We start from the raw sequence: 12251 nt of genomic DNA on the forward strand, positions 1-12251 counted from the left end.
GGGTTCTGCTGGTACTTGGTCTGTGTCTGCAGCAACTTCTGGCTCCAGCAGTTCCTCTCCTTCATCAGCCTCCTCTTCTGCGTCGGTCTCCTCTTCTGCTGCACTCACCTCAGACTCTGGTGGTGAGGGTCCTGGTATGCTGCTGTGACAAACTGGCACATACGTGAGCTCCTCATTTGTCTGAGATTGATCATTAATAAATCTCTTGCTTCTATCAGCTTTCTCATTTTCTGCAAAGTACAGACCATGCCTGGTGGTCACCTTTCCGGTGTGCATGTCCATAACTTTGTAACCCTTCATTCCAGGAGCATATCCTATGAAGATACCTTCTTCCGCTCTTAGGTCTAGTTTGGACCTCTTCTCCTTTGGAACGAAAGCATATACCTTGCATCCAAACACGCGAAGATGACTCATGTCTGGTGCTCTGCCATGCCACAGCTCAAAAGGGGTTTTGTCGCTTACGACACCCTTTGTAGGTAGTCTGTTCTGCAGATAGTTGGCAGTGATTATCGCCTCACTCCAAAAATTTGTAGGCAGACCTGCATCTGTTAGCATGCATCTGGCCATCTCTAACAGACTCCGATTTTTGTGTTCTGCGACGGCATTTTGCTGTGGTGTGTATGGCACTGATAACCTGTGTTTAATTCCCTGGCTCTCTAGTATTGACTTTGTGTGTCGTGAGGTGTACTCACCACCGTTGTCAGTCTGCAGTGCGCCAGGATTTCTCTCAAACTTGTTCTTTACCATTGCCAGGTATTTGCTCAGCATGTCGGGAACTTCACCTTTCTCTTTCAGCAGATAAATCACTGTATATCTAGAGAAATCATCTACAAACGTTAGTATATATTTATAGTTCCCTAGTGAGGGACTTGGCATTGGACCTACCAGATCACTGTGTATGATTTCCAGAACCCTGGTGCTGCGTTGTCCAGTCCTCTTTGGAAAGGATGGACTGACTGCTTTGCCTTTGATACAGCACACAGACCTCTCTGGATGGTTCTCACAGTGCTTCACCTGTATCCCTCTTGCCAGGTCCTTGTTCTGCAAGTCCAGGACTGCTGCTGTGTCCCTGTGTCCTAGCCTGCGGTGCCAGTCTTTGTTGCAATTTTTCTTGGCACTCCTTAGTTGTGCTTCCTCGTTGCACAAATCTAAGACATAGACTCCATTCCTTTCAAAACCTTGAGCTATTAAAAGGTCTTCCGTCTTATGTCACAGCCCCCTTCTGTGAAAACAACTGTGCATCCTCCTTTGACCAACTTTGATACACTCAGCATGTTTCCACTTATCTCTGGGGAGTACTTAACATCTTTTATGGTAAAGTTGTTGATTGAATCATCTGCTACACATTTCAATTTCACTGTCCCCTTTCCTTGGATCTGGACCTTCTTACCGTCAGCTATGGTAATCTGACCATCTTCGTCTGTGTCCATTTCCTGAAAGAAACTTTGGATGGAACAGGTATGAAATGAGCATCCTGAATCAACAATCCACTCCTTATTTTCCACCTTTTCTCTGAGGCAGTGATTGAAATTGCTCTCATGGTTTGAGCCTTTTCTTGAAGGTTTGTGGGCGGGATTACCATTTTTCTTTTGCCTCTCTTTGCAACCCTTTCCTTTGTCTTGGGTGGAGCTCAGGTGATGCTCCCTCCTCCCTGGTTCTTTTGAGATGCAAAATTTTGCCATGTGACCTTCCTCCTGGCAGACAAAGCAGCAGATGGGTCTTTTGTGTGACTTATACTCTGCTTTGTAACCTGAGCCACCTGCAAGTTCCTCTTGCCTGAAGGGTTCACAATATGACCTCAGCTCTTGGAGTATTACCTTATACTCCCTTCTCTCTCTTCCAAACACAGATGATGCAAAGCTCCCAAAAATTGATTCATCAAGACATCCTACAAGGTATGCCACCTTCTGGTCTTCCGAAAAAACTAAATTTGTGAGTGCTAGGTCACTGAAAAGCTCAGTCAGTTTACTGCAATACTTATCACAGTCCTCTCTCCTCTCCAACTTGAGGCGACACAATTCAGTGATCAATCTGAACTGATCCTTCACACCCATCTTTGCATAGGTATCAGTCCGTATTGTCATCATCTCCTTTGCAGTCTTAGCCTCCCCACATAGGGCAACTGGAGATCAGTTAAGGATCTGAGAATGAGGCATTTTGCTTTGCCACCTTCTCTGTTCCATGCCGCAAATGCAGATTCTCCACTAGTTGGATGCTCTGTCTCTAGTGGATGCTCTGTCATGCATTTGAATTTCTGCCAAAATTCTGCAATGCCAATTATGGAAGCTCTTGGGGTTCAGCCTGGCCGTTGGTTGGCCAGCTAAGGCCCCTACTTCTGTTCCTTCTGCCATTGTTTTCCAAGCAAGTTCAGCCTTCTAGATTGGGTGGGGAGAGTTCCCAAAAATCAAAAATATCCTTTCAAGGTATCTGGGCTTCCCAATGCACAACCCACCTAGGTTTCCTGGTACCTGGTCTCTGGGTCCCTTAGTGCAAGGTCCCTGGGTTTCTCAGTGCACGGTCACTGGGCCCATAACCTGTTGGAGGAATCTCTTAAATCTAGTTTCCTCCGTTAGGGGGGGAGCAGAGTCACTTCAGCAGCAGAACCCCCCTTTGCTGGGAATCAACCCCAGGGAGCCTCCCACAGCCGGCTGACTGCTAGTCAAGAAAAAACACAAACAACATTGGCTGGTTGAAGTTGCAAGAACAGATTCATTTACTCATGATTCAATGGTAGTACGGTTACAGCATCTGATTTAGGAATCAGAGGTACACTGACTTAGATAACAAGGCCCTATAGCTGCCTCGTCCTGCATGCCATGTGGTCAAGATGGCAGCGCCAGCAGATCCCTGCTGCATGCCATCTTGTCTGCTCAGTTGTGGTGAGGAAGAGGTAAGAGGGGAGGAGGAGAGCATGCTCAGGAGTTATATAGTTGTCTGGGTCACGCCCCTCCCACATAGGTCATTAGAAGTGGACAGGTAGATTGCAAAGGACACTGGGCTATGGCTTAACCTTTTTTAGGACAGTCTCCTGCCACCCCTTGAGAGCATACGGAGTTGCACCAATTCCAACATTGGGGACAGGGACCAATTTATTGATTTAGGGCCAAATCCTATCCAATTTTCCAGTGCCGGTGCCGCCGTGCCAATGGGGAGGCATCCTTTGGTGGAGAGGCAATCATGAAGGCTTCCTCCAGATAAGAGAGTGTTTGTTTTCTTTCCTCAGGGTTGCATTGCAACTGCACTGGCAAGTTGGATAAGATTGGGCCCTTACTCTACGATGTAAACTGCTTTCTGAACTACTCTTGTTGAAAAGCAATACATAAATATTCTTAATAACTATAAAATATTTGCAGGTGTAGGTGGAAACTGACAAGAATGATTACTTTGGTCTTAGGACAAGCCTTATGACAAAAACTGTAATTCCTATCAATATCAATCATATCAATGGAACTTACTTCCAAGTAAGATTGCATACCTAAGGCTATCCCATACATACATCTAGGAGTAAGTCTTATTGAACACTGAATAAGTCCCATTGAAATAAATGAAAACTTATGAGTAACCATCGTTAAGCTCTGGCTATATATTTCAACCATATGCTATATACATAAAAATGAATTAACTTTAGAGCCAACTTGAGTTGCTTTTTTCTTTTGTTGAAAAACTGCCTTTTAGCAGTTGTGCAACAGGCATCAATTCAACTAGTGAAGCTCTCCCCATTTCTGACATGGAGGTATAAAAACCTTCACCTGTTGAATGGTTCATATTTCTTTTCAAGATGCAGGTAAGCTGCCAGACAATGAGATAGCAGTTCTAGGCCCAAGACAGCCTCTTTGAACCCCACAAGGACTGCCATTATTTTTTTCACAGTGAACCTTCCTGTCTGTTGAACTTCCACTTGTTCTGTAGCTATTAAGCAGTAGTTTATTGATAAGTGAAATGTCAAAAACAGAGAAACAGAGGAGCCCTAGTAGGAAAAAAGTGGCAGCCCAACAGCACAAGCCCCTGCTTCTGGGGCTTACTTGCAGGTAAGCATGCACAGGATGCAACCTTCAGGTTGCAATCATTTGCACGCTTTCCTGAAAGCAAGCCCTGCCTGTTGAGAAAAGAGGAATTTTATTCCAAGTGAACAAGCACATTATTGGATTGCTTATAAGATTCAATATTTTTATTCCATCTTTGTGGATTAACACCACAATCCGATGCATGTCTACTCAGAGGTAAGTCCCACTGTGTTCAATGGGTCTTACTCCCAGGTTAGTGTACAGGCTTGTATCCCAAGGGCCCAATCCTCTCCAATCTTCCAGCGCGGGTGCAGCCCCAAGAGAAGGGAAGGAAGGTTTCCACACGTCAGCAGGCCCCCTGCGACCGCTGCCCCAACACAAGATGCAGCGCATGCCCCCGGGCACCGGGAGATGGAGAAGGCTTGGGCCCTGACAGCTTGGCGAAGAGCGCTGGGGGAAAGGGGAGGAGAAGGCAGCCAATTGCAGCCACCCAGGCGGCGCCTGGCACTTGTTGCTTCCTGCCTGCCTGCCTGCCTGCCTGCCAGCGCGGGCGCTGCGCTCAGCTCCCTCCGCAGGAGGCGCGCTCAGTGGGCGGACCACTTCGCCTGCGCTTCCTAGGCCTGCCTCCGCCTTGAGCTGCTGAGTCTGCGGCCGCCCGCGCAGGTGCTGCGCCCCCTCCCCGCAAAGTAGGCAGGGAAGCGGGCGGGGGTGCTGGGAGGGACTCTGCAGGCACGGCCAGCTCTGCTGCTGCTGCTGCTGCGGCTCTTCCTCGGGCAAAGCGTCGCTCGGCTGGCCGTGGCTCGGGCTCTGGGCTTGGAGAGGCACCTGTGCGCCCCCAAGCAGACTGGGCGCTCTCCCGCGTCGGCTCAGCTGCACCCGAGCTCCGGCTTCTCCAAGTCTTTCAGGGAGAAGCGGAAACGCCGCTGCGGTTCTCTGGAGCAGCTGGGGCGTCTCACCTGGCTCCAAAGAGAGCCCTGAGGGAGGCAGGCAGCAGCCCTCGCAGGTGTATTCGAACGGGGGGGGGAGCCTCTGCTGAATCCAGAGCTGGCAGGCCTGCCAAAATGGGACTGTAAAATAATTCCATGAGACTTTGCATATCTCATGAGACTTTTACACACACACACACCCGGGACTTGCAGTGGGTGGGGAGGCAAGTGAGGCAGAGCTTCCCGCCTGGAGTCCTTTGTCAAGTGCCACCACCCTGAGGGGTGGGCAGCACATGGGTTATGTGTGCTTGCCCACCTCACAAGGTGGCAGCACTTTTCAAAGGGCTCCAGCAGGGAGGCTCTCTGGTGGTGCTTTTCGAAGGACTCCAGTGGGGAAGCTCTGCCTCACCACCCTCAGCAGTCCCTGCACCTACAGGGCTATAGTGGCTATAGTGGAGAACGAGGATTTTCCTCTGACCCTTTACTGTGAAGTCAAGGGTATCTTGTGGTTTAAAGAAGGCTTGAGCCTCTGTTCCTTGTAAACTACCCTGGAGTACATGGGTGAAACCCAGACTAACTCAGTGTGGCCAGTAGAGTGTGAGGGCCCAATCCTATCCAATTTTGCAGCACCACTACAGCTGCAATATAGTCCCAAGGCAAGGGAACAAACATTCCTTTATCTTGAAGAAGCCTCTGTGACTGCCTCCCCACTCCAGGATGCAGTGTTTGCTCCTTTGGCATGGCTGCATTGGTCCTGGAAAGTTGAGTAGGATTGGGCCCTGAGTTAGAGCTCCAGATTCAAATATCTCTGGTCATGAACTCACTATAGGTGACTCTACAATTTGGGGATACTGCCTACCTACTGTACAAGATTGTTGAAATAATTGTGAAACCTTTTTGAACACTTGAAAGTTAAAGTATAGTAAATATAGTGTTATGTTTTGGATGGATATATGTAAAATCAATACTAAGAGAAAAGGATACTGATAGTGCAGTCCTTTGCAGGCTTACCCAGAAGTAAGCACCACTGTGTTCAGTAGAGTTTATTCTCAGGTCAGTGTGCATAGGATAGCACTCTGTGTGTGTATAAATTGTTATACTATCTGAATAGCAGGTTTCTTTTCTTTTTCATGATGGAACCCCTTTGGATCTCTCTCTTGCATGTGAATTTTATCATGGGAAGCAAAAAAGAGACTACCTAGGGATTATGCTCAAGTTACAGCATAGGGAAATCTTAAAAATGGTATGCATTATGCAGAAGTCTATCATAAACATGGAAAAAACCTTGAGCTAGCACTAGCAGTGCTGTAATGATTAAAATGTTGTGTCCAGGATTAAGCATGCTTGGAAGTTGTTAGTGTAGCATCATTAGAGTACTTGATGTTTTATAAAGTAACTTTAGAAGAACTCAGGTTCTAGTTTTGAGAAATGCATCATCAATTTAAATAAAGGGGAGGAGAAAAGATGAGGGCAAAGGATGAATGAAAATGGAGCCTCGCAGACTTTGTTCTAGTTCTGCTTCCTGATTTTGAGTGTGTGAAAGCTAGTTCAATCACATGGTAGGCTGAAGGCCCCCCAAAAGGTTAAGAAACACTGGTTTAGAGGTTGGACAGGTGGCAAGGAGATTTTTTCTGTGCCCCAGTTGCAAAATTCCCTCCCCAAGCAAAATGTTTGTTTTTTAGATACCAGACAAAGTCTGTCCTGCTTGCTTAAGCTTTTAGCGCTAATTAATATAAATTGGCTGCAACTGTTCTTATCAGTATTAGTGGTTGCTCTTTGTTTACACTGTTACATGTTTTTAATCTGCTGTTAATTGTTGCTGTTTTACTTTGTTTTAAACTAAGCTGCCTTGAAAGTTTTGTAGTAGAAAAATGGATACAAATCTTATCAATAATCTGAAAAGGAGCTGAAGCTGACTGTCACGGATGTGCCAGAGATCAGGAGTGTGATGAGGAAAGGCTAAGGTTGGTCTTGGTGGCTTCTGGTTATCCTGTGGTGAAGGAAATGCAGTCTAGACATGTTTGAAAGCATGTGACTCTTTCTTACTACGTGAGGGAGTCTAGCCTGGCACTGATGATGGCTTTGGGGGTGTGTGAACTCAGTTTCAACCCTGGCTAGACTGGATATATTGAATGTAGGATTCCTCAGAGGTAGGTGTGTGTGTGTGTGTGTGTGTGATTGTTTTTAGGAGTCAATGGTTATATCAATGTTTCTCAAACTGTGGGTCAGTACCCACTAGGTGGGTTGAAAGCCAATTTCAGGTCCCCATTCATTTCAATATTTTATTTTTAATATATTAGACTTGATGCTACCATGGTATGTTACTGCATTTGGGAAAATTTCACACATCTGTACTTTGAACAAGCTGCTATGTATATGCTTTTAACAATGATAGTCAATGGGATTTACTCCTGCGTAAGTGTGGGTAGGATTGCAGCCTAGGATTGTGAAAAATTTTCTTGCTTAATGATGTCACATCTGACTGTGACATCACTTCCGGTGGGTTCTGACAGATTCTCATTCTAAAAAGTGGGTCCCAGTGCTAAATGTGTGAGAATCACTGGGTTATATACTTAGGTTTACACAGCAAGTTGTAAGGTTTTCTCAGTTTTGGATAATTAGCTTCTTACTTGATGGGTTGTGTATTTGAAAACTAAAATTGTATTCTAAAACATTTTGGGTGTAGCATTGGGGTTGGTGCTTGTCCCTTTGATTTCACTGTAACTTACAGTGCAATCCTATGCATGTCTACTCAGAAGTAAGTTCCATTGTGTTCAGTTGGGCTTACACCCAGGAAAGTGTGTATAGGATTGCAGCCTTAAGCATGTACTTCATTCTCTTTGGATTGTATTCCCTGAGAGTACTTGCATTTAGTTTTTAAGAGGAGCAATATTTGGAACAGATCAAGGACTTGAAGGGTCAGCTAGCTTTGCCAACGAATTCTTGTACTAGCCCAGCATTTCTCAAACTGTGGTGTCTGATCCACAAAGTAGGTTGCAAGCCAATTTCAGGTGGGTCACATATCGTCTAGTTCAGCTACCATTGAAAATACAGAACTGAAAATACAGGGGACAGGGCTGCTGGGCAGGGTGGGTTCTCAGTGGGAGAAAGGCATGGTCTTGCCCTGAATAGTTGGGCAGATGGGACGCTGGAAAGGGGGAAGACTGTGTGGTTGGAGAAGGATCCAAATCTGCATTCTACTTTGACTTCCAAGCTGGAAAGTTTGAATTCTGAGCTATGCAAAATAACAGCATGAGTACACTGTGTAATGGGACCTTTGGCTGATTGCAGTTTAGGTTTGAAGCCTAAACTGATGATATCCCATCCAGCCATTACATCACTTTCAGGTTAATGACATCACATTCTCATTCTAAAATGTGGGTCCAAGTGCTAAAAAGTTTGAGAACTACTGTGCAACTGAGCCAAAATATGGTTGAAGGACTTCTGAACTCAGTCTCCCTTGTAGGAAAGGTTTTTAACAGTGTCTTTTCTGTAGGCATGCTAGCTGTTTGGTACCGTTGGCTTTGTTACAGTAGTGACTTGGATTGCCTAAAGAGAGAACCAGAGGGGCCTCTGTTGTTGGAGAGATGGGATTAAGAGTCCTCCTGTGTCAACTTGTGTAAAGTTGCTGAGGTGCCTAATCATGGGAGTATAGGGAGCTCCTTGGGACAGGGGAGTATGATAATAGGAAGCTGCCCTAGACCATTTGTCTCCCAAGCTCAGAGTTGTATATGATTGACTGCAGCAATCCAGGTTTTCATTCATTTTTCTCTGCTGTACCTGGAGGTGTTATAAGTTAAATCTGGAACGCCTCTGCATGCAAAGCACATGCTCTAGTACTGAGCTACAGCAAGATTTCTAATGGGAGGTTTCTAGCCCCTGCACCTTTCCTCCAGGCACTACACTGTTTCTTCAGTCTTTATACACCGTAGCCAAAGTTCTTGTTCAGTTCCAAACACTTTATATGTTTATAATGTTACAGGTTGAGGTTTTCTTGTGTTGTTACATGCACATTATGTTTCCAAATCCTGCCATTTGGAGGAATGCAGTGTGTGTTGGGGAGGATTGAAAGCTTGAATTACTTAAACCGAAGCTTTCGTTAACTATTCAGTAGAGCTGGGTTAAGAGCACACTTGTGTGTGTTCCATTTAGATTCTGGTGTTACTGCTATTGAAAAATATTAAATATTATTCCTTTGAACAGGAATAGTTCTAAAAATGTATTTAAGTTTTCACATCTACTTTGGTGTTTTTAAAAGACACCTATGTTCAGGTTTTGGGTTTAATAAAATTCCATTAATCCATTAATTACCATTTTGGGTAAAATTAAATTCCAAAATAAAAATATACAGGTTTAATAAAATTCCATTAATCATCTTCCTTTGCACAGGTCAATCTGCTAAAAAATTATATGGTTGACCACCCTATTTTTAAGAATGTAATAGTGCATTGAATTTGTTAAATAATGGAAAAATTCTGTTTTTTTTTAAAAACAAACACTGCATTGAAGGAAAAATAAAGTTCTGAAATGCTTCATTTTTTGTAATCCCTTGAACTCTGCCTCATTTTTCTACAGTTACTTAAACTCCAGTTCCTGGAAATGTCTTTACACAAGAATAGTCTTAGCCAAAGGAACTGTCGCCTGGCCTGACCAGAATGTTAGATTGTATAGGGCAGGGGTGTCAAACGCATTTCATACAGAGGGCCAAATAACATTCATGATGCTTGCTGAGGGCCGAAAGTGATGTCATTAGGCAGGAAGTGATTTCATTAAACAGGTCATGACCAAAAATAATCACTTTTTCTTACTTGGGAACTCATCAGCTTCAAATGACAGATGAGAAAATATATGTATATATGTATATATGAAAATATATGTATGAAAATATATGGTCTCATATCTTGACCATATTCAAGATATGGGAGAGCTCAACTTTCAAGTGGGCTGCCCTTTCAGCAGTAACACCTCAGCATGGCTCAGCAGCTGAGAGCCTGAGGGCCAGATTAAAAGCTTCCGCGAGCCGCATCCGGCCCCCAGGCCTTATGTTTGACACCCTTGGTATAGGGCATGGATAATGCTTTCTTGTAATGCAGCCATGTAAGCTTGAAGCTTAGGAGACTTCAGATGCTATAGAATATAGATGCATGTATTACCCTTTTTCATTAAACATATGGCTGTTGCAAGCAATCATTGCTGCCTGACAGTATACCTTAGATTTAAATATGTATCCAAGTACGAGCTATACATTAACTAAGCCCTTAATAGTGATATAAAGACATTTTGTAATCTAGCAGTATGCACTGCAGTGTTCTTGTAAATATATGTAGAATTTTGCAATAACATGTCCAAAGTTTATTTTGGGTGGAGATTTATTCCTACAAAATGAGGGTCTCGGCAGCCCAATCCTATCCTTCCTGGAGCCCAGAGGAACAGTGGAGCCAAATAGCGACTGCTGTATCCTACAGACACTGGGAAGTCACTGGAGGTCTCTTTGGGGAAAGGGGACTTTCGTCCCTTCCCCCAAGGAAAGCCCTAGTCCCAAAATGGGGCTTTTCAAATCTGCACCAGCTATTTTGCCAGCACAAACTTGAGAACCTCTGTGTCAGGCTTTTCAGCCTGCAGTATAGGATAGGATCCCGTGGAGGCCTCCACCTCTTCCCCCCCCCCACCAGGCCAGTTTCTCCCCCTGCCCTCTTCCAGCCCTGGAATGCATCCCCCCCCCAAAAGCCCCAAATGCCACCAGCCAGTGCTTGTACCTTTCTCCAGGTGGCAACCCTCCATCAAGCGCTGGGCCCAGGTGCTCCCTACTCCAAGGATGCTGTAAACATGCTTTATGGAATGTTTATGAGATCTAGCTCTGGAGCTCAGCGCCAGCACTAGGGCCCAATAGGATTGGGCCCTCAATGTCACTCAGAGTGCAAGCCAATGCTTGTCTGCTCAGAAGTCTCATTGATTCAATGGAATTTATCCCTTAAAAAGTGTATTTAGGTTTACAACCTCACTCTCTAACACTTATCAGTTATGGGAATACAGGGGTGCCCCCATATCCGTGGGAGTTCCATTTTGGAACTCCCTGTCATTAGGTAAAACTGGGGATAAGGGCAAATGTCCCCCCCACCCTCCGGAGGTGAGGGAAGCTCTGCTCCCCTAGCCTGCAGAAGGTTGTCTGAGCCCAGCATAGGCTACATCCATCTGTCTGCAACCTCTGCTGGGCTCAGACTGAGCCTTAGAGGCAAAAGCACGTGACTTCTGGTTTTTTCTGAAAAACCAGAAGTGACATTTTTAATGCCTTACAAGGCATTGGGAGCCCAAGGAAGCGCTGTAGAGCTCCCCTCATCTCCGGAGGGGATGTGTGCAGGGGGAAGGCTGCAGATCTGATCTGCAGATAAGTAAGTCTGTGGATATGGGAGCTCACCGTACTATTTCCAGGAATATGTTGTTTTTCTCATGTGACAAGCTCTATTGTATTGTTATGTGTCTCTGTGTTTTTCAGAGTAATCTTTGTGTGAATTTATATGTTTTAGGTTTTTCTGTAGAAATTTTTCAATAAATATCTCCTGTCAGAACTGGTTAATAAGAAACTATAAATCTTCAATTCTGATGAACACTTCAGTGTAATCTTTTGTAGTGATGGAAACTGTTTTGAAATCCCTGAATGCATATGCTGTATGTGGAAAAATTATATCAGTTTTTTATATAGTTCTAGAAATTAAGTTATCAGTTTCTTAGATTCTTGTCAGGTAATTCTCACAGTGTTGCCTCTGGAACACTTGTGTGAGTAACTAAGATATTTTCCCATGTGCTTATACTCTCTTCAGACAGTGATCTCATTTGGTGCAAAAGTTTTTCAGTACTGATATGATTATATGCTTGAACATTAAAGATGTCTTTCTGGGGCAACAGTGAAATAACAATTTAATTCTTCATATAAGCATGATGGCAATTGAGTCAGATTGAATGCGTATGTCTCGTATCCTAGGAAATTCTGCTTCACAATCTCAAACTATGGTAGATGGACAGCACTGTAAACTTAGAGCATGATTCGCAACTGTAAAATGCAATCAGTTTGAAGTAATGTGGCTTCTACATGTGAACTCTGGAAGTGTTGGTTGTTTTTAGATCAAGGTGGATTTTACATAGGAGATTTTCTTCTAGCTTTATGAAAAATAAGCATCCAATAGGTGCTGCCAGTTTGAACAGTGGAAATGTGAAGGGTGTGGCTGCTGAACCCTTTGCCTGCCTGCCATTTGTCTCATCAAAATTTCCTCCCTTGAGTTTTTTTTCTCCATGGGGAAAAAAAGCTTATAGCAGTGGTTCCCAA

General features: G+C 44.5%; 1 protein-coding gene across 2 annotated transcripts in view; it reads left to right on the top strand.

Annotated features, from left to right (window-relative positions):
- The first annotated feature begins 4579 nt into the window (after positions 1-4579).
- PIK3CG (phosphatidylinositol-4,5-bisphosphate 3-kinase catalytic subunit gamma) overlaps positions 4580-12251 on the top strand; it is a 37326-nt gene continuing 29654 nt past the window's right edge. Inside the window, exon 1 of one of the 2 annotated variants that reach the window (XM_066634431.1) lies at positions 4580-4667. The gene's annotated coding sequence lies outside the window, so the exon portion shown is untranslated. Of the gene's footprint in view, positions 4691-12251 lie in introns of both variants that reach the window. The other variant, XM_066634430.1, reaches the window with a different exon arrangement.

The sequence above is a fragment of the Tiliqua scincoides genome, chromosome 7 (genome assembly GCF_035046505.1).
Source record: "Tiliqua scincoides isolate rTilSci1 chromosome 7, rTilSci1.hap2, whole genome shotgun sequence".
NCBI classification, from domain to species: domain Eukaryota; kingdom Metazoa; phylum Chordata; class Lepidosauria; order Squamata; family Scincidae; genus Tiliqua; species Tiliqua scincoides.